Genomic DNA, 23,581 nt, shown 5'->3' on the forward strand with positions numbered 1-23,581 from the left:
TAACAAGTCGCTTTTAATGCCCCTCAGAAGAGAAGTGGAGATCCCAGTAGCTTAACAAGACGGTTTGAATGCCCCTTGGAAGAGACGTGGAGGTCACAGTAGCTTAACAAGACGGTTAGAATGCCCCTTGGAAGAGACGTGGAGGTCACAGTAGCTTAACAAGATGGTTTTAATGCTCCTCGGAAAAGTGGTGGAGGTCCCAGTAACTTAACAAGATGCTTTTAATGCCCCTCGGAAAAGTGGTGGAGGTCCCAGTAGCTTAACAAGACGCTTTGAATGCCCCTTGGAAGAGACGTGGAGGTCACAGTAGCTTAACAAGATGGTTTTAATGCTCCTCGGAAAAGTGGTGGAGGTCCCAGTAGCTTAACAAGATGCTTTTAATGCCCCTCGGAAAAGTGGAGGTCCCAGTAGCTTAACAAGACGGTTTTAATGCCCCTTGGAAAAGTGGTGGAGGTCGTAGTAGCTTAACAAGACTGTTTGAATGCCCCTTGGAAAAGTGGTGCAGGTCCCAGTAGCTTAACAAGATGGTTTGAATGCCCCTTGGAAGAGACGTGGAGGTACCAGTAGCTTAAAAAGACGGTTTTAATGCCCCTCGGAAAAGTGGTGGAGGTCCCAGTAGCTTAACAAGACGGTTTTAATGCCCCTCGGAAAAGTGGTGGAGGTCCCAGTAGCTTAACAATACGCTTTTAATGCCTCTCAGAAGAGACGTGGAGGTCCCAGTAGCTTAACAAGACGGTTTGAATGCCCCTTGGAAGAGACGTGGAGGTCCCAGTAGCTTAAGAAGACGGTTTGAATGCCCCTTGGAAGAGACGTGGAGGTCCCAGTAGCTTAACAAGACGGTTTTAATGCTTCTCGGAAAAGTGGTGGAGGTCCCAGTAGCTTAATAAGACGCTTTTAATGCCCCTCGAAAAAATGGTGGAGGTCGCAGTAGCTTACCAAGACGGTTTGAATGCCCCTTGGAAGAGACGTGGAGGTCCCAGTAGCTTAACAAGACAGTTTGAATGCCCCTTGGAAGAGACGTGGAGGTCCCACTAGCTTAACAAGACAGTTTGAATGCCCCTTGGAAGAGACGTGGAGGTCCCACTAGCTTAACAAGACGTTTTTAATGCCCCTCGGAAAAGTGGTGGACGTACCAGTAGCTTAATAAGACGCTTTTAATGCCCCTCAGAAAAGTGGTGGAGGTCCCAGTAGCTTAACAAGACGGTTTGAATGCCCCTTGGAAGAGATGTGGAAGTCCCAGTAGATTAACAAGACGGTTTTAATGCTCCTCGGAAAAGTGGTGGAGGTCGCAATAGCTTAACAAGACGCTTTTAATGCCCCTTACAAGAGCCATACAGTATAGCATTTTAAAAATATTATTCCCATTATTGGGGAGTGGGTCTCCCACAGTCTTTGCTTATGCCTTCCAAGCAAAAGCTGACAAAAATAAGGACGGAGGAACTTTCAATAATGGCAACACGGACCACGGTCACCCTGGTGGTATAGTGGTGGTGGAGGCTGAGGATAAGGAGAAGAACATAAAACAGCCGAAATGAGGAAGCGTATACCCATGTGTGGGTGTGAAGCGGTGCATGTGAATACACCTTCCGAAATAACACAGTGGATTTGACTTTATGTTACTCTGCTGTCATTTGGTGGTGATGAGAAGTCTGGCCCAATCCAGCTACTGTTCATTTTGATAAGGGTCAGCTTGTCAGCATTGTCAGTTGACAGGCGAGAGCGCTTATCAGTTATAATTACCCCAGCAGCACTAAAAACACGCACCGATAACACGCTAGCGGCAGGGCAGGCCAGGACCTCCAAGGCGTACAGAGCGATTTCATTCCAAGTGTCCAGCTTGGATACCCAATAATTAAAAGGCACAGAGGAATCAAGGAGGACGCTGGTACGGTCGGCAAGGTACTCCCTCACCATCTTTTGAAACTTTCCACTGCTTGTGAGAGTACCCCGCGCCTCAGGGCCTGTAAGCTGGGCAGGTCTCAGAAAACTGTCCCAGAATGTTGACAGTGTTCCCCTGCCTCTGCTGGATTGGAGTTGCCTCTCTCTCGCTTGTACGCCTTGGTTGGTCAACGAACTGTGACCTCTGCCGCTAGCATGTTCAGATGGGAATTTTTTTTTAACAGTTCTGCAGCAAGGGCCTTCTGGTACTGCCCCATTTTCGTAGACCTCTCCACCTCAGGAATAAGAGAGTGAAAGTTCTCCTTGTAGCGGGGGTCTAAAAGTGTCACCAACCAGTAATGACTGTCACCCAACATTTTGACAACGCGACGGTCACGGTTAAGGCAGAGTAACATAAAGTCAGCCATGCGTGCCAGACTGGTAACGGGCAAGACTTCCGTGTCCTCACCAAGATGACGACTGACCATGCTCTCCTCCTCCTCCTCCACCCCCCTGTCCTCAGGCCACCCACGCTGAACTGACAGTATGACAGTTGTACAGGTACTACCGTCTACAGCACATGATACAAGCTCCTGTTCTTCCTCCTCCTCCTCTCCCTCATTGTCCCCCAATGCACGTTGGGATGAGATGAGGCTGGGCTGTGTGTAATCGACCGCTACGGCTTCTTGATCCATTTCATCATACTCTGGCTGCAATGCCTCCTCTTTAATTCTCTGCAGAGAGCATTGCAAAAGACAGACAAGTGGAATGCTGACGCTAATGATGGCGTCATCGCCACTCACCATCTTGGTGGACTCCTCAAAGTTTGTCAAGATGGTACATACAGTACAGACCAAAAGTTTGGACACACCTTCTCATTTAAAGATTTTTCTGTATTTTCATGACTATGAAAATTGTACATTCACACTGAAGGCATCAAAACTATGAATTAACACATGTGGAATTATATACTTAACAAAAAAGTGTGAAACAACTGAAAATATGTCTTATATTCTAGGTTCTTCAAAGTAGCCACCTTTTGCTTTGATGACTTCTTTGCACACTCTTGAGAGACTGCCATAAAGACTGAGAGGAGGGGGCATCTTTGCATGCAGTATGGACAGGGGATTGCCATGCACACACAACAGGTGACACCAGCTGACACTGGTCATGGACCCTGGGGTTCGCCCCACAAAGTCGGGTGCTTTGCTGCCATGTGCCTGATCATGCTGGTGGTGGTCAGGCTGGTAGTTTTGTCACCCCTGCTGATGCTGGCATGGCAGGTGGTACAAATGGCCTTTTTGGGGATATCAGCAGAGTCTTTAAAAAAATTCCTGACTCTGGAAGACCTACAGGTTGTACTGGCAACGTCCCTCGTGTTGGTGTTACGGGGAACTGTTGCCGGCCTTCTGTGTGCGGCCACCACACTGCTTTTTTCTGCCTGTTGGGGTACTCTGCCTCCCTCACCCTGTCTGCTGCTGGCCTCGCTCTGCATGTCCTCCTGCCACATTGGTTCAGTTACTAGATCATCCACCACCTCCTCCTCTTCCACTTGCGCACCACGATCCTCCTCCTCACTTCCTGGCAATTGTGTCTCGTCATCGTCAACCTCTTGTGACAAATTGCCAGCGTTGACTTCCTCTGGCCGTGGCTGTTCAAATATTTGGGCATCTCTACATGGGATCTCCTCTTCCACCACTTCAAGCGGAGCAGGCGAGGGGCACAAATCTGGAAATGGACCAGTGAACAGCTCTTCAGAGTGTCCAAGTGTGGGATTAGTTGCTGTCTGACGACACTCGGCATGGTGGGAGGGAGGAGCATCAGGGTGAGGAGGAGTATGCGGTCGAGACTCATGGCTACTAAGAGTTGACCGTGTGGAAGACAGACCGGAGGTGGTGGTGCCCAGGTAACTGGAAGTATTATCTGCTATCCAATTAATAACCTGTTCACACTGATCTGGTGTTGTTCTGTGCTTCCCTAGTAATTCGGTCAAGAAGTGGGAGCGAGAAGATATGGCTGTTGGTTGTGGCACATTTTCACCTTGGCCACGGCCCCGTCCTCTGCATGCACCATCACCAGAACGTCCACTTCCATGTCCCTTGCCACGCGCCTTGCCCATTGTAAAGTAAGTAAAATAGCTTACACTCGCACCATCAATGGAAAAAGGGTAATAAAGTAGATTAGAACCGTGGAAGAGGAAAACCACAGTTCTATTTCTCTGGCCTACACCCGACTCTTTTAAACAATCTGAACAATCAGGGAGAAACTATTACTGTTTTTCTTTACGGAAAAAATACCAAAAGGTGAATAATAGAGATTTTTTACCGTGGAATGGCAAAACCACAGTTATTGTTTACTGGGGTATACCAGAAAATTTTAAATAGATATATTTGTGTCTGAACAATCAGGAGACACTACTACTGTTTTTCTTTGCGGCAAAAAATGCCAAAAGCAGGATAATAGAGATTTTTTACCGTGGAACAGCAAAACCACAGTTATAATTTACTGGTGTATACCAGACTATTTTCAACAGATATATTTGTGTCTGAACAATCAGGAGACACTATTAGTTTTTTTTTTTTACGGTGACACATATTACTATAACTTGCACCCATAGTGCAAAAAAAACAAAAACCATAAAAAAACACAATGGGTTCAACCGTTCTCAAATTGTTAACTAGGAGCAATGATTAGTGTGAATAATATAATATTTTGATTGGAGATGATCCAACCTCTGGTTCCACCACTGATCCTGAGAATGAAGGAATGGGGAACCTATCAGCTTTTTTTTTTCCTGCACAGCTGTGCTCCCAACCACCCACAGTGCAAAAAAAACCCCTAAAAAAACAATAGGTATAACCGTACTCAAATTGATAATTGGGAGCAACGATTAGTGTGAAGGATATAATATTGTGATTGGCGATGTTCCATCCACTGATTCTGAGAATGAAGAAATGGGAAACCTATCAGCTTTTTTTCCTGCACAGCTGTGCTCCCACCCATTGCGCAAAAATACCCTAAAAAAATGCACGTACTCAAATTGTTAATTGGGAGCAATGATGAGTGTGAAGGGATATAATATCTTGATTGGCGATGGTCCGACCTGTGGTTCCGCCACCGATCCCAAGAATGAAGGAATTGAGAACCTGTAAGCTTTTTTTTTCCTGCACAGCTGTGCTCCCAACCACCCACCCATAGTGCAAAAAATAAAAAAAACAATAGATCCAACTGTACTCAAATTGTTAAATTGGGAGCGTGAAAAAAATAATGCATCCACTTCTTTCTAAATTAGGCTGTCAGACCCCCAAGAATGACATCCTAGTAATATGCCATGACTTATACCTCTTTAAATGTATGCAAAGGATAAACCTGGATATCCAGGTATACGTTCTATTGATTGATTTCTATAAGGGCCTATTTACACACGTAAATGTGTATCTGCTACGGACATGAATGATCGGCTGCAGCCCTTCCACTTGGCCAGTCAATGGATCCGCAAATCACAACAAGTAATTCAAGGAAATGGAAAAGTAAAAAAAAAATTTCTAGTAACATTGCATAGCGTACCGGCGATTGCGCTATTTAACTTGCCATCAGTGATTGACGGCATATAAATGGTTAAACAGCAGTGATTGACGCTCCGCTCTGGCCGCTGCTGTTACAGCAAGATGTCAGCTGTGTAGGATGGGGGCTCTGCTCCTGAGCCCACCCGAAACAGCAATCCAATGGACGGTTTCACACACCACATTATCCAGTGGTGTTTAATTTGCTTTTCTATTTAGGAAACAAAACCGTTTTAATAACGTTTTCCTTCTCTGGTATCTAGGAGCCATTTCAGCTATTTGTAAAGGGAATCTGTCAGCAGGTTTTTCTTGGCTATTCTGAGAGCAGCATGATGGGGTGAGCGCCACACTAGGAGTAGGACCACCGAGCCCAGAGCTATTGCAAGACGTGCAGACAATATATACCAGGTATGAATGAATCCAATACAACATTACTGTTACTTGGGAATTAACCTACTTGGATATAATACATCCCTTGATATGTATATACCAAAAGGTCATTATCTTGGGAATGCCTATATTGGCTTTTATTATTTGGGATTATATCCTTTTACTATGTGACCTAGGATATACTATCAGTATGCATTAGCACAATTGGAGCTACTACTATTTAGCCCTGGTGTCTCTGCAATTCAAATATTTACATTATACCTCCTCACTATTATATGGTATTACTATATATATGTGTGTGTGCTCTTTTCTTTCCCGCCATGTACCCAAATTATTATAATAAAGGTCTTTTTTAACACATTGACCCCTTGTCGGATGTACTATATATTGGTTGTTGTTGAGAGCAGCATGATGTAGAGACAAAGATCCCTTACTGGTCTTTTATTAGCAGAAGATTATCACTAGAGGACTAGTAAACCTGCAGCCAGGTAGTCCAACCACGCCCCCCACCACTGATTGGCAGTTTAAATACAGTGTACACAGAAAGCGGCCAATCAGAGGTGTGGGTGGGGTTATTATACAGAGCTCAGCATTCAGAGATCTGCATGAGAAAAAAAAACCTGCAATTTTATCAAAATAACACCAAGCAGCCCAGTAAGTGATACATCGTTGGAATCAGGGCCTCGGATTATGCTGCTCTCAAATGGGATAGCAAAAGCCTGCTGACATATTCCATTTAAAGGGGCAGCTGCTACTAAATCCAGACATGGTGCAAAATGTAAATTCTGCTGCAGATTTACTGCTGTAGATTTTTAATTCCTAAAAATCCCTGTAGATTCAGAGGATCTCAACCTTTTCAATGCAAATTATTTTCAAGACTTATTCACAGATATTATGAAATATTACAGTAGAAATAAAAAAAAAAAAGCACAATACCTAAACCCCTTCCTTGGGAAAAATATATGGCAAGTATAAGAAAGACAAAAATTTATTCTGGAGTCATATTGAAGTGTAAATAGAATTGTAACCATACAATGTAAACAGCAGCGAATGTAAGTAGGATCCACTGGATCTATATAAGAGGAACGCTTTCCAAAGCCGATCTTCTGAGCCCACCGCTATGCTGGCTGCACCGGCATTGTGATCGTCAGCACCTGGAATATACGTCACGTTTTACTGCAGCTCATAGAACCAAATGATAAGACGCAGAGCAGTGCGAGGCTTGTGACTCGCTATACACAAAATATACGACATGTTTGATGAATGGCATAAAGGAAAGCCGATGCATTCAGATGTCTCTGGGCAACTATATGTTGTGATAGATAAGTTCCTGTCAGGGTGAGGGGCAGCATCCTATCTGCTCACTCATCATGACAGGTTTACAACATGTTGACTCATGGACGTGATCAGTCAGTCAATCGATGACATAGATGCACGTTCTTGATTCCGACAGGTAGGTCAGAGATGTCCGTCTCAAACAGTTTACCTTCACCCATCTAGGATGGATGGCTGCTGACATCGTTGGCCATTATGTCCATACGCAATTATTATCCCCTAATTGTGATGTACAGTACAAATTTATATTGTGGTACCGTGTTAGCCAGAAAATTTGATGGAAATAATTTTATGCCCAAAAATGGCAAAAGTATTCTCGGAGTGATACCTTTATTGGCTAACCAGAAAAAAAAATATATATATGCAAACTTACAGAGCACACAGGTTCCTTCTTCAGGCAGGATTACAAATGTTATGAATTCATTTGTAATATTGCCTGAAGAAGGAGCCTCTGTGCTCTGAAAGCTTGCATATATATATTTTTTTTTTCTGGTTAGCCAATAAAGGTATCACTCCAAGAATACTTTTGCCATTTTTGGGCATAAAAGTATTCACATAGAATTATCCACTAATTAAAAGAATTTATTTTTGCTAAATAAATGTATACATTTTTTAAAATTTTATTTTATATATTTTCTCAGAGAACCTCTTTAAGAAGGAGATTTCGGAATGGGGTGTAAGACATGTCCAGCTTTGCTTAATTGTCTCACCTTACTGTCCTTGTTGAACTGAGCTCCACTTTGTTCTTGGATGATATTGTAAGGAATGAAGACGTCTAGATGATACAAATCGGGACGTCCGACTATTCTGTCTTCACCCAAGTCCAACACAAGAGATCTAGCAGAAGACTGTAAAGAGAAGACCAGCGTGGTAACAACGCTTATGTCGCTGAATGCTTCTGTACGGGAAAGAAAGTTGTAACCAACAAGTGCACAAAAATCTAAACTTTTATCTTGATACGTGGCCAACTAGAAGTTACTGTGTAGCTCCACACGTCTCCTACATTAAATCTGACACGTGGAGGAACTGCTCACAGAAAATGCTGAAAAATATTTTTTAGGATTCACACTGCATTAAAAGGGGTTGTCCACCACTTTAATACTAATGGAATATCCTTAGGATAGGTCATCAATATTAAAGTGCCAGACAACCCCTTTAAGTGAGGCATAATGAATGGTACCAGAATTTCAGATAATGTAGCCTTCATTAGGCAGAAGGCCCACTCGGTTATATGAAGAAATCTGGGGTCCCCAAAAGCAAACCCCGTAATCACCAGATTCCCGTGTGGTGACTACTTAATCTGCTTTTTGGGAAGACCAGAACTGACCCCTATATTTAACCAAGTGGGTCCCCTCAAGCTACATTATCCTGTCTGATGAAGGCTACATTAGCTGAAACATTCTTCATCTTCATTATGCCTCATTTAACGCAATGTGAATCATGGACATGAGAAAAATCAAATTAAAAAATAAATACATTTAAAGCATTTTCTGTGCGATTCCTCCAAATGTCGCATTAATATAGAAAAAATAAAGAGCGGTGTGTTCTACACTATTGCAACAAGCCTCTTTCATCATTTATATCATCATTATAACATCATTTATATGCACCAGCACCATGGAATCAATGGCACTATATAATTAAATAATAATAATAATATATACATCTTCCCACCAGCTTGTTTTCCCTCTATCTCCTCTCTGGATCTATGAAGCCAGAACTGTCAAAGAAGAGGTGATGGTGGAGATGGAGGGGAAACAAGCAGGGCGGAAGGCTTATATAAATGACTGGTCCCGCAGTGAAGCACTGGGCGTCTGTGCTTGGTTTGAACAGTCATTCTCCGCTGACAGAGTCGTTTACAGAGATCTTCTTTCCAATTCCAACAGCTTGCAAACAACCCACCATGGTATGAAAAAAAAATTATATCATCATCATCCAGCAAATGTGTCACAGCTGCCAGCAATTGGCTACTGTGGACACATCAAAGCTGTGATGATAAAAGTTGGCAGAGGAGGACCGGTAGCACGAGGTTGGCACAGACTTTTAATAAGGGAAGACTTTTGGAAATCACATGAAATGCAAAAAGGTCACAATCCTAAACCACATCTGAGGGTCTCACCACTTTAGGTAAAGAGATTTCAGCCACCAGAAAACTTGGGTGTCCTACAGGAGGTTCCGCCACAATCATGTAATCTGGTTTCACGGGTGAACTGATAAAAAAAGGAAGGAAGCAGTATATTGCAAGGGTACACCATCAATTTATGATCTGTTGGGGTCAATCTCTAATATAATAAAGGGGCACTGATGCTGGTAAAGAGGAACAGCCTCTTTCAGGGTCATTCCCTGCACATTGGCATCATGGCCTCCACTGTGCAGCGGAACGACAGCATAGATCCAGCAAAGTGAATGGGCTTAGCTGCAGTTCTCCTGCACAGTGAAAATCTGGGTAGCTGCCCCACACCAGCATATTCTTTAAAAAGGGCAGCGGGGTTACTTCCAGGCTGCAGCCCCCTTATTCTTGGAGTCCAAGAAGTTGGATATCCTATATCTTTTGTAAGATGGGATTCTAAAAAAAGTAAATGCATGCATTAAACCTCAAAGTAACCCAAACCTTTCAACTTCTGAGATGAGGGACTTGCTTGGAGTTAGCTGGGAGGGTCTGTAGGAAAAAAATAAAGACCATAAAGGCATAATAGTTAAAACAAAAAAAAAAACAATGTCCACATTGTTCTTGCACCATAACAAGCCATTCTGCAACTTCCCCCATCTGTTGGGTTTAACCCATCACCACGAGGAGTGGCGCTCCACCATCTGTTGGGTGTAACCCATCACCATGAGGAGTGGCGCTCCCCCATCTGTTGGGTGTAACCCATCACCATGAGGAGTGGCGCTGCCGCTTCTGTTGGGTATAACCTATCACCAGGAGGAGTGGCGCTCTTCATACTTTGTGTACCTAGAGGAAATGTGGTATTATAAGACATCCAATCAATTGAATGGCCGACCATGTACTGCATGGATGAGCGAGGAACATCAGAGAAGAAGCCGCCGATGCTCAACAGCAGCCTACTCTGTCGTCTTTTACAGACTGTATGCCATAGACTTGTACCTTAGAGTTGGGACTTACCCCATTATGTTAATTTCCTGAATCATCGGTTTTGATTTGGTTCTGATATTCTGTTCAAAAATGGATCCTAGGAACTTCCGATTTTTCGGCATTTTCCACTCTGAAGGGAAACCATAGATGATTAACAGGGTCGGACTGGAACTGAAACTCAGCTCTGGCATGTGAGAGCACGCAGGCCCGCCCGACGCGCGTTAAATTTGAAATATTTTCGTCAATTATTTGGGTATATGTCACAATAAAAATTGCTGCAAACTGCACTTTATCATCGATAGACAAAAACTGACATAATGTAAAATATAAACTTCCCTCCAGGAAAATGTTAATTTCTTTCAACTGGAGGGACGGACATATTTGTAATATAGAGCTCCATGTTCCCAAAAACGCTATGTTTGATAGTACCAGGAAAAGCAGGAAAAGTGAATCCTTGCAGATTTGAAGCAGTTTCATGTCTATTCTTTCAGTATTTTTGCAGCGTTTCTAAAGAACCGGACAAAAAAAATCTCAAAAAACGCAATATCAAGGGGATTTTCCTGCCGAGCGACAGGTTTTTTGTGCAGAAATGTTCTTCCCTTTCTTTTTTGTTTATATTTTGTGTTATACACTGGTGGCCAAAATTGAGGCAACACCTTCAGTTTTTCACCATCACCAATATTTAATGGAGGATTTCACTGACCTACTTACTTGTACACACGCCCTCTTCTGCGATATGTATTCTATGTTGGTTTATAGTGACCTGGGTGTGATTTAAGACAGATATTGTGCGATTAAAATGCGGTTTTTATATTTTAAAGCCAGTTTGTCATCAAAAGGTAAGCAATTACATGTTTTCGTTCTCAAAGTGTGTAAGCGGTTTCAAGAGACTGGTTCGATAAAGAATAAACCAGGTAGAGAAAGGAAGAAGGCTACAAGTCCTCAGACTGATAGAAGAATTGTTAGAATCGCCCTAAATAACAGGAAATAAACGGCTGTTAACATCAACAAGGAGCTTGTCAACACCGGAGTGACAGTGTCTGATCGGACGGTTCGACGACGATTGGTAAATGCGGGGTTAAGAGCCAGAATACCAGGTAAAAAGCCATTTTTGAAAACCTCACAGCGTCAGAAACGTCTGCAGGGGCCAAAGAACATTGTAAATGGACCATTGAACAATGGAGAAATGTTATATGGAGCGATGAGACACGCATATCCATCTTTGGCAGCGACGGTGTCCGCTACGTTCGACGTCGACCTGGAGAGGACTGGTTGCCAGAGGGTACAGTACCCACCATGAAGCCTCCCCTGAGTGTTATGGTAGGGGGCTGCGTGTCCAGAGATGCAGGTGGTCGGCTGCAGGTAATTGAAGAAACAGTTAATGCTGAAAAGTACATCAAGGAAGTCCTTCAGCCTAAACTCATTCCTTCGGCACATGATGTATTTGGTGAAGGGACACCGTTTATTTTAAGATGGAGCCCCATGCCATACAGCTAAAAAATGGCTCTCTTGGTTCAAGGACAAAAATGTCCAGCTATTGAATTGGCCAGGAAACAGCCCAGATCTCAATCCTATTGAGAATCTCTGGGCTCGGCTCAAAAGAGCGGTGTCAAAACAGCGGGCTTCACACAAGCAGGAACTCATTGCAGCCATCATCAAATCATGGCTTCATATCATCACACCATCTGATTTACACAAACTGGTAGATAGCATGCCAAGTAGATGCCAGGCAGTCATCAAGGCCGAGGGCTATCCAACTGAGTATTAACATTTAGTGTTAGATATGAAAATAGGACAAATCAATGGCTTTTCTCCCACAGTCATCTGAGTGACAATAGTGTCCAATTTGTTGACAAATGAACAAATTTCCAGCTAATATTGTGTTTCTATATGAGATTTTATTTCTACTTAAAAACTTTACTGTGAAATCAAAAACATTCATGAAATTAGTATTTGTATTGGCAAAATGCTAAAAATTCATAAATCTTGGGGGTGTTGCCTCAATTTTGGCCACTAGTGTAAAGAGTTCCTCAGTATATTTATATGTTGTCCCCCGTCACCTTTTTCATCTCTCCTTACAAGTATGCCTTGTATCTTAATTAAAACATGGTAGTAAGTAGCATATGAAACCCTTTTATAATGGGTAGTGTAGAATGGCTGCATATTTCAGGGTTATGCGCTCCTGAGGACTCATTAGTGCTGCCCTCCTCAGGCGAAACCTGGTTGTGATCTCGTATAATATGGGGCTAGCCGGTCTCACCTACCAGTTTGGGTCACAAACCCTTTTTCGTTTGCTTTGATGTTTTACTCATTGTTTATTACGTTTACACCCCAAATCTCTCCTAATCCTGGAGATCAAACCTATGAAAGCAATTTATGAATGATCATAACACCTCTATGAAGGGTAATTATCACATCCTTCATAAATATACATTTATATGTATAAATACATATGTGGTCAATGCATAGTACTGGCACATGACTTATCACTTTCCAGGACCTTACAAAGCACCAGGAACATTCATAACAAGCGGAGGAGAAGCGATTCTGGCAACTTAATAGGAAAGGATTCTTTACAGTTAGAGCAGTCAGACTGTGGAATGCCAACCACAAGATATAGTAATAGCAGATAGTATAACAGCATTTATAGAAGGGCTGGATACTTTTTTAACAAAACATGACATTGTGGGTTATTAATAATCTAGTAATAGAAAATGTATAACTTTGGAGATAGACCAAGGACATTAAAGTTAAAACTTTTTCAACCTATGTAACTATGCAAGTATGCAGAATGCACATTAGGAAAATGCTTGAAATGCAATTCCCTATAATATTATTTTACAAGTAATTTCCTCTTAATTTTCCGCTTTGTAAAGTGCTAGTTATAAGCCCAATCTATGGATCTAAAAAGTGCAAAACACTCCTGAAACACTTGTACGTATGTTCTATAATCTTTATTTCTTATGGTGCCTAAGGGAAGCCGTAATGATAAGACTCCTGCTTGGTAACAAGTGCAGTTATTTGCCTCCATAATGAAAGTGAATTACCAATGATGAAAGGGTTAATACTTGGACCCTGCATCAGTAACAGCCCTTGTAGTAACCATGACAACTATTGTGAGGGCATAAACAAGTGTCATAAAGAAGATTCCATAAAAGAATGCCGCGCTGCCATGATCAGCGCCATTACTGATGATGCGCCTGAGGACCTTGAGCTTGACCACCCCACGTAATGTGCCAATGTTGGTGTAATTTGGAGGTTCTAGCAGGGAAAGGGGTTGTCTTCTTAGACACCCCGGGGGGAAGGGAAGGTAACAGAGGGGGGGTCCCCAAAACAGGATCCCCTTCTGTTACTATGTACAAAGAGCTGCTCTTCTTTGGGAGTTCATAGATGGATCCTTGACTTTAATGGGTGATAAATTGGGAGGGGGAGGGGATACTCATCCTATTAGGGGTTATCCATAATGAGCAACCCCTGTAACCAAGTACCCAACATCTTGAGAGACGGAGCTGGATCTGTAAGGGAGAAGTGGTAGATCCACCTGGGAAATCAGATCAACTAAATTCGTTCCAGCAATAAATGTGGTGACAGATATCGCAGCCAGATCTCTCCCACATCCAGTTTATCACATTAATAGTCTATATTTGTTATGTCGTTCTCTGTAAATATGTAGAAATTCTAAAACTCCGTCATATATCGGCACTAACTCTCTAAGCCCAAGGGAAGGGCAGCCCTCCAGCCATGGTTCCCTAGAGGTTTCCTCCACAGGGGGTTTTCCTCTCCTGAGAGCTGGAGGGTGACTCTTCGTGAGTCGAGGGTTGTGCCATTTTCGGTGTCATGTAAATTTAAATAAAGTTGAGAACGTTTGACACCTAATTGCAATGATTTGTGTATTTATTTTGTATGTGTCTGATTCATTTTGTTTGGGAGTCGGGGTCCATCACACATCACTGAGTCATACGTCTGGACATCTGCCGCCAGAAGTTTTGCTCCAGGGGTTGCCCCTGCTCTGGGGAGTTTGATGGAGCAGAGAAGACAAGAATTACAGAACTCATCCTCAGAATAAGGACTTCTATTACAGTACTACAAGCAGCTTCCTCGTCTCCTTCACACAGTGAGTATTTTGGGCACTAATTTACATCAGTATTTGTAAGCTGAAAACCAGAGGGGAACAAACACAGTGAAAAATAGTAACTGAAACACTTTCACCTCTTCTGTTTTGGATCCACTCCTGGCGTCTGCTAACAAATACTGATGCAAAATATCGCCATGGAAGTTCCCTAAATTCTTACTGACTGATTTGACTGTTTGAGTAGCAGTCAAGCAACAGAGGTTGCAAGCGTTAAAGGAGTTTTCTGGTATCAAAAACCCCTGTCCCCCTTGCCATTTTTCTCTATCCTGAACCTGTGCTTCCTGCCCTGATCTCGGACTGTCTGACCTAGTCCTTGTCTTCGCTCTCCTGAGTCTGGTACCCTGGTACCTCCGGAATGCTGCTGCAGTCCCGGGAACTGCACTGAAGTGGTACCTGGTGTCTACCGGAGGCCCAGTCTATCCTCACCACCAGAGGTTCTAGTGGAGACCCAGTAGACACCTAGTCACAACCCTCCCGTGGGGCAGTGGGTCCATATCCACCAGGGTTACACCCACATAGCAAATGTGGTACCAATATTCAAGAAGGGGATAACATCTGAGCCTGGAATTTATAGGTCGGTAAGTTTAACTTGTACTGTGGGCAACAACTTTGAGGGTTTTCTAAGAGATACTAACCTGGAGCACCTCAATAAGAATAACCTAAACATATGATTATGAGGGATCTGTCCTGCAAACTAATCTGAAAAGATTCTATGGGGAGGTAAGTTCAGGTTGGACCAGGGAAACTTAGTGGATGTTGTCTATCTGGACTTTTCAAAGGCATTTGATACGGTGCCATACAACAGGTTGGTACATAAAAATGTTCAATATATTATATGGTAAACTTGCTCCACGAAAGAACAAGTCCTTGTGTGGTCGATGGAAAAATCAAGGAAAAGATCAGTGATGCGGTCGTTACCTCTTGACAGCTCCATTTCGTACTTGTTCTCTAGTCCCTCCATGGCCACGGTGATAAAAAATTCCCTGAAAAGCTCATTATTCTAATAAAAAAAATACAAAGTAAGGAGCTGACACAAAGGAGAGCAGACAGCTCGTATGTCGGAATAAGCAATTGCAGTTACCGTAATTTTCTCAAAGAAGGTGCCATTAATCACTATGTCGTACGCCGAGCAGCCGCCTCTACCTGTAGGACAAAGTGCACCAGGACTTAGATACTTTGCGGTGCCGACTCAATCCATTGACCTTAGTAGGGCTGCTATGAATAAGTGGTATAAGTTCTTAAAGGGGAATCCAAGTAGTGGACAATCCCTCTAAGTCCCAAATCTAAACCAAAAAAGTTCAAAAGTCAACAACAAGATGTCAAACTTTATTCCGCAGACTGGAAGTGGACCTACCAGAACCTGTGGAGATGGCACCTTTGACCATTGAGGATTAGTAAGTTGTAATACTTGCTATTTTAACCCCTTTAAGGATATCTCTGGACTATCCCTTTAAAAAGAGAAGCGCTGTATTAAAAAAAAACGTACTATTATCAACTTCAACGTGGGGCTCTCCAAGGCTCATGGGGACTCGATAGCCGGAGGGATCATCAGATTCCAGGATGCTGACTAACTCCTGCTCCGTCAGGTCCGGGGCCGCTGGGATCTGGTTCGACTTGCAGATGTTAATAAAGATTTTGGTATTTTTGGATGTGCGAGTTTTAATGCAGAAACCTAACACAGAAATAAAAACAAAAAGTGAACAAAAACACAATAAAATCGGCAAAAGCCAAGCAGCATTTACATGTAATCAACTGCATAAGAAATTATGTGACCCCCCACGTTGGTTGCATCATGTGACCGTTGCAGTCAATAAGACCCCACTGCCCCACTGTGGTATCTGTCACATAATATGCACAAAGTAATCTGGATAATAATCAGAGGACGCCCATCTCATCCGGCTGGGGTCTGATCTCTCTGCTTTCTGATAAGTTCGGTATTCTGCTCTCCATCTCCTGTTTGGCCTGAAATGAGGCAACAAGTGAGAATCAGTGAGTAACATGAACAGGATGGTTCTGCAAACTGATTTTTCCTGCACCAAAATAGTACAACTGTGAGGGGTCTAAAGCCAACAATACACATTAGGTAAATGTTGGAGACTGCCGCGCTCCCGGCAGCTGACGGAGGAGACATTCACCCGGTGATTGCTGGCCTCTCCAATTCATCTTTCGTACCTTCATCAGCATCTGTTCATACAGCGCTTCCTCCATGTTTGTGTTCATTTCTGCAGACAGCAGCGACTTGTCAGAGGCCATTTTTTCGGTCAAAGACAGAAGCTCAGAGATCTTGTTTTATAAGAGAAAACCTGAAAAATGAAAATATGTATTAATCTTCTCCACAGACAACGACAAGGGGAGAGTGCGGGAGCCTGAAAGCCGACGACATGAGGGGGTGCGGGAGCCTGACAGCCCTCGACACGAGGGGGTGCGGGAGCCTGGCAGCCCACGACAAGAGGGGGTGCGGGAGCCTGGCAGCCCACGACAAGATGGGGTGCGGGAGCCTGACAGCCCACGACACGAGGGGGTGCGGGAGCCTGACAGCCCACGACACGAGGGGGTGCGGGAGCCTGACAGCCCATGACACGACGGGGGGCGGGAGCCTGACAGCCCTCGACGCGAGGGGATGCGGGAGCCTGGCAGCCCACGACACGAGAGGGTGCGGGAGCCTGGCAGCCCACGACACGAGGGGGTGCGGGAGCCTGGCAGCCCACGACACGAGGGGGTGCGGGAGCCTGACAGCCCACGACACGAGGGGGTGCGGGAGCCTGACAGCCCACGACACGAAGGGGTGCGGGAGCCTGACAGCCCTCGACACGAGGGGGTGCGGGAGCCTGACAGCCCACGACACGAGGGGGTGCGGGAGCTTGACAGCCCACGACACGAGGGGGTGCGGGAGCCTGGCAGCCCACGACACGAGGGGGTGCGGGAGCCTGGCAGCCCACGACACGAGGGGGTGCGGGAGCCTGGCAGCCCACGACACGAGGGGGTGCGGGAGCCTGGCAGCCCACGACACGAGGGGGTGCGGGAGCCTGACAGCCCACAGCACGAGGGGATGCGGGAGCCTGGCAGCCCACGACACGAGGGGGCGCGGGAGCCTGACAGCCCACAGCACGAGGGGATGCGGGAGCCTGGCAGCCCACGACACGAGGGGGCGCGGGAGCCTGACAGCCCACAGCACGAGGGGATGCGGGAGCCTGACAGCCCACGACACGAGGGGGTGCGGGAGCCTGACAGCCCACAGCACGAGGGGATGCGGGAGCCTGGCAGCCCACGACACGAGGGGGTGCGGGAGCCTGACAGCCCACGACACGAGGGGGTGCGGGAGCCTGACAGCCCACGACACGAGGGGGTGCGAGACCCTGACACTATTGGGAGTGGGATTCTGCACACCTACAGCTAGCTACTTATTGTCCTGAATGTAGTAATCACCTTGGCACATTCCCATCTTCTTACCTGTAGTACAGACGCCAAACACCACTACTCTGACTGCAATCACCCAGCTACAGCGTCACCACGCCTCAGCAACAGGGGAGTGTCTAGATTGGAGTTGATTTCTTGAGGGGGAGGAGTGATTTCATGGAATCATGACGTCACCGGAAGGGGCGGGGCCTTCTCAGTCCAGTGGACACTATTCCACCTGCAGCTGCAGCAGTGCGCACATTGTGCCGGGACAGGAGGATGGTGATGAGGAGCTCGTGTTCTGCGTTGTGCTGTGAGGACTGAGGCGGGGAGAACACAATATTAATTATAATAATTTTTTTTAGGCTGTGTGCCCACTATGCGTTTTTTAAGCGTTTCCGCGGTGGCAATTCCGCTGCAGAAACGCTTAAAAACGCTTGATAGAAGGTCTGCCATGTTCCCCAATGATAATCCGCATGTGCTGTGCACATGCTGTGTAAATTTCCGCTGCGAATTATCATTGCGGAAAAATCCGCTGCACTACCAATTATTTTGCGGAAGCGTGGCGCTTTCGCCGCCATTGACTTGCATTAGAACGCATGGCATCCGCATCACTGCATCTGTACATGCAGAATCCATGCGCTTCAATGTGCGGATGGTACCCGGGTTTGGAGAAGAGGAGACTGTCCTCCGGACCCGGGTACCATAGAACCTGTAAAAAAAGAAAAAAGAATAAAATAAAAAATAAATATTATACTTACCTTCTGATGGCCCCCGGTGTCTTTATCCGATGCGTCCTGGCTTGCCAGCAGCTCGCGATGGTCTGAAAAGGACCTGCCGTGACGTCATTTAGTCATGTGACGGGTCACGCGACCGCTGACGTCGGCAGGCCATCAGAAGGTAATTATATATTTATTTTTTACCATTCTTTTATGGTCACACTATATAAATCCATGCCGGTTGCATGTATTTATATAGTGTGACCAAGTTGTCAAGCACTTTTCAAGTGATGCTAAAATCGCTTGGAAAGCGCTTGTCAGCCCGCATGCGGAAATGCAAGTGAAGAACGCTTCACATCAGCAAGTCCCAGGCAGGAAAAAAGCATGTACAATCCGCATGTACAATCCACATGCGTTTTTTCTGCCAGGGAGATGCGGAAACGCTCAAAAAAAATCCGGAGCATTTCTGCATCGTGGGCACATAGCCTTACATTAATTGTATGACTCAATATTGAGCACACGTAACCATCTATACACAGCTGGAGGCCGCACGTAGCCATCTATACACAGCAGGAGGCCGCACGTAGCCATCTATACACAGCGGGAGGCCGCACGTAGCCATCTATACACAGCGGGAGGCCGCACGTAGCCATCTATACACAGCGGGAGGCCGCACTAAGCCATCTATACACAGCGAGAGGCCGCACGTAGCCATCTATACACAGCGGGAGGCCGCACGTAGCCATCTATACACAGCGGGAGGCCGCACGTAGCCATCTATACACAGCGGGAGGCCGCACGGCGCCATCTATACACAGTGGGAGGCGACACGGCGCCACCTATACACAGCGGGAGGCCCACAGCGCCCCCCCCAGAGAGAGCAGGAGGCCGCACGGCGCAATCTATACACAGTGGTTGGCCGCACAGCGCCCCCCTCACAGAGACAGCAGGAGGCCGCACGGCGCCATCTATACTCAGCAGGAGGCCGCACGGCGCACCCGACCCCAAAGACAGTGGGAGGCCGCACGGCGCCATCTATACTCAGCAGGAGGCCGCACGGCGTCACCTATACACAGCAGGAGGCCGCACGGCGCCACCTATACACAGCGGGAGGCCGCAGGGCGCCACCTATACACAGCGGGAGGCCGCACGGCGCCACCTATACACAGCAGGAGGCAGCACGGCGCCACCTATACACAGCGGGAGGCCGCACGGCGCCACCTATACACAGCGGGAGACGCCACCTATACACAGCGGGAGGCCGCACGGCGCCACCTATGCACAGCGGGCGGCGCCACCTATACACAGCGGGAGGCCGCACGGCGCCACCTATACACAGCGGGAGGCCCCACGGCGCCACCTATAAACAGCGGAAGGCCGCACGATGCCATCTATACACAGGGGGCCGCACAATGCCATCTATACACAGCGGGAGGCCGCACGGCGCAATCTATACACAGCGGGAGGCTGCACGGCGCCATATATACACAGCGGGAGGCTACACGGTGCCCCCCCCCAAGAGACAGCAGTAGGCCGCACGGCGCCATCTATACACAGCGGGAGGCCGCACGGCGCCCCCCCCCAGAGACAGCAGGAGGCCGCACAGCGCCATCTATACACAGCGGGAGGCCGCACGGCGCCCCCCCAGAGACAGCAGGAGGCCGCACGGCGCCATCTATACTCAGCAGGAGGCCGCACGCAGTCACGCACACACAAACATATACAGACATATACATACACGCATAAACACATTTGAAACATAAAAATACATATAAACAGACATCACACAATGACATCTGCCTGCACACACACACACACATACATACATATACATACACACACACACACTCACCATCCCCCGACTCGGCTCCAGCTCTTTTCCGGTGCAGCACTGCAGGCCGGGTGCGCACTGCGTGACGTCACAGCTAGGAGACACGGCCGCGCACAGGGCCGTGTCTCCTAGCAGTGACGCGGCCGGGCCAGCACAGGGAAGTTAACTGCTGCAGTGCTGGCCCGGCCGAAGAAGAAGCAGCGGCTGTGTGCCGCTGCTGGGGGAGCGATCCTGGGCCCCCCCCCCACTGTCTGCCGGTATGTGCCGTGGCGCCGCACATATAATGAGGACAATCTGGCCATAGACACCCCGGAGCCCCCTGGAGGTTCGGGGCCCCGGGCGGTAGCCCAGATCGTCCTCATTATAATCCGCCTATGCTTATATACATGTAACACTCACTACCCCCTATTCCTGTGTATTGCTGTAATATGTAACCTATACTCGTTATCCATCATTATAAATTAAGAAGATTTTCCACTTTATCCGATATATCCACACTCAATCAGTAGATTAGATGTCTGCTGAAGAGGCAATACACATGAACGTCTCCACATCATCCTCCCCGACTGTATCTATATGTGCCCCGTGACCCCCGATCAAGTGTCTCCATCACGTGCTCGCAGCATCACAGGTCACATAGTTTCCTCGTAGCGTTGGTGCGCGTTGTGTATCGCGCCACGCCTCCTCAGCACCCATTGGTTGGTGGAGACATACCTCCATCCTGATTGGCTATAGTTGGCCGTTTAACTCTTAGCTCTTTCCGAATGATGCCACCCCCTGACGAAGACAAGAAGCCGAAACATACGTCGGGTGGACGCCATTCAGGAGTGGGATCTGCATCTGCTATAGCGTGAGTACAATGCACATGTGGTCACCTTTTTTAAAAACGCTTAAAGTGGATACAAATACATATCTGTCAACAGCACATATGCCCAAGTCAGTGCACTACTCTCTACAGGATTCACACCGACATCCAAATAATAAGGGACCAGCCCTTGTATATATACATATACAGGTGCATCTCACTAAAATAGAATATCATCAAAAAGTTACTTTATTTCAGTTCTTCAATACAAAAAAGTGAAACTCGTATAGCCATAATCATCAGCATTAACAGAAATAAACAATAACTGTTTGATGATATTCTAATTTAGTGAGAAACACCTGTATTTGTTCACATATGAGATATATAATTTATGTAGATTTATTCTTTGGAGGCCTTGCACTTTATGTAAAGTTTATGATAATTAAACAATCATATGTACAGATATATCTAACTAATGATATGTATATATATTTTTATATACTGGATTAATTTGTGGCTTGATTCTCTGTTTTATCCCTTTGCTGTTCTAATCATGATCCATCCCCACTGGTGTTAATTGTAATTCCTGTCTCGACGTCCCCTTTGCGTATAGTTAATTCCCCCTTTTTCTGCATTTCCTCCTCTTCCACCTGGTTATCAATATAATAATTATTAGCATCACCCACATGCCTGGACTCTTCTGGTCGGTGTCTCCTTTCTGCTATACACTAGAGTGGTATACTATGTGCACAGATACATGGAGTGCCATATACTTCTCAGGAGGTGCGCAGCGTCCACCTCCTCACCGCACAGGCCCACAAGCTCCTCTCCGGCAGGAAGAAGATGCATTCAGGCGGCTCCTACCACTGCAGCAGACGGCAGTGCACAAGTATACAGGGTGCAGTGTGGATGTGTCTGCACCACTGGGATGTGGCCGACCTGCATGTATACATATGCCCCTCTGCAGGGGGGACTGGCCCACCGGAGGATCGGGAAAACCCCCGGGTCCCGATGGCCCCGCCCCCTACACCCCTGGGCCCTGTACAGAGAACAGAGGGCCCCCCCCCGGTTCGCAGCACTGCCGATATGATTAGTGATGGGCCCTCTGCCTCCTCTGCGCAGCGCGACACTGCCGGCGCGTGCGCAGGAGGTCAGTCTCAGTGTGATGACGTCATCGCCCTGGGACTGCTTCCTGTGCGCGCTGTGGAGTGCGGACCCTGCGTCGCTCCAGGCAGCGGCTGCAGCTCATCTCGACGCGTCAGTATGAAACGGGGAGGGGTGGGGGGAATGGGATAGGGGGGAGGGGTGACTGGGAGGACCCCTGGCCGGGGCTGGCAGTAAATACTACTGGACAATGGGCATGGTTCTCATCAGGAAAACATGGTCGGCGGCTGGAGGCCAGCTGAGCACTTCTCTGACAACTGTGCTCCAGTGTTATTCTGTGCCTGCTCATCTCTGATATTTGTCTGATGGCAAAGATGTAGCAGAGCTGGAGACAGAAGATCCGTGGATTACGTCAGAGCGAGGATTTTGTTTTTTATTAAAGATGGAGTCCCTACATGTGTTTTGTGTTTTATTTTTATTAAAAAAAAAATTCTGTGTTGTGTTTTTTTCTGTTTACTGGAAATTCATGGTGGCCATGTGTAGTTTGGCGTGACTCCATGAATTTCAGGCTTAGTGCCAGCTGATAATACAAAGCTGGTATTAACTCCATTATTACCCAGCGTGCCACCCCCCACCAGGGCCGTTGGAAGAGCCGGATAAAGTGCCTGGAAATGGCGCTACGATGAATGCGCCAATTCCAGGGGTGGCTGCAGGCTGCCATTTTCAGCATGGGGGGCCCAGAATGCTTGGGCCTTACCATGCTGAGAATCCCAGCCCCCAGCCCCCCGATCAAAATATGGCGGGAGCCCACGCATTTTTTTTTTAAATTATTTTTTTAAATAATTTAAAAAAAACATTGGGCTTTCCTGACTTTTGATCGCCAGTCAAGGTAAAACCAGGCAGATAAAGCAGACAGCTACGGGCTGCCACCTCTATCTGCGCTGAGAATCAAAATTTCTGCAGAGCGCTATGTCATTTTTGTTTTATTATTTATTTATTTTCACACTTCTATATGTGTGACAGTCCCAACAGCTAATCACAGACGCTGACACAGAGAATGGGCGTCTGTGACTGGCTGCTTGAGTAACCTGAAAGCAGCCCATACATAGTACCATACTAGTATGTATGGGCTGATTGTTCATTACTCAAACAGCCAATCACAGAAGCCCATCCTCTTTGACAGCATCTGCGATTGACTGTTGGGTCTGTCACATATAGAAGTGTGAAAAGAAATTTTTAAAAATGAATTTTTGATTCTCACCGCAGATAAAGCAGACAGCTACGTACTGCCACCCCCAGCTGCCTGGCTTTACCTTGGCTGGCGATCAAAAGAC

The sequence above is a fragment of the Phyllobates terribilis genome, unplaced genomic scaffold, assembly GCF_046119375.1.
Source record: "Phyllobates terribilis strain yellow unplaced genomic scaffold, ASM4611937v1 Scaffold_197__1_contigs__length_3575590, whole genome shotgun sequence".
NCBI classification, from domain to species: Eukaryota; Metazoa; Chordata; class Amphibia; order Anura; family Dendrobatidae; genus Phyllobates; species Phyllobates terribilis.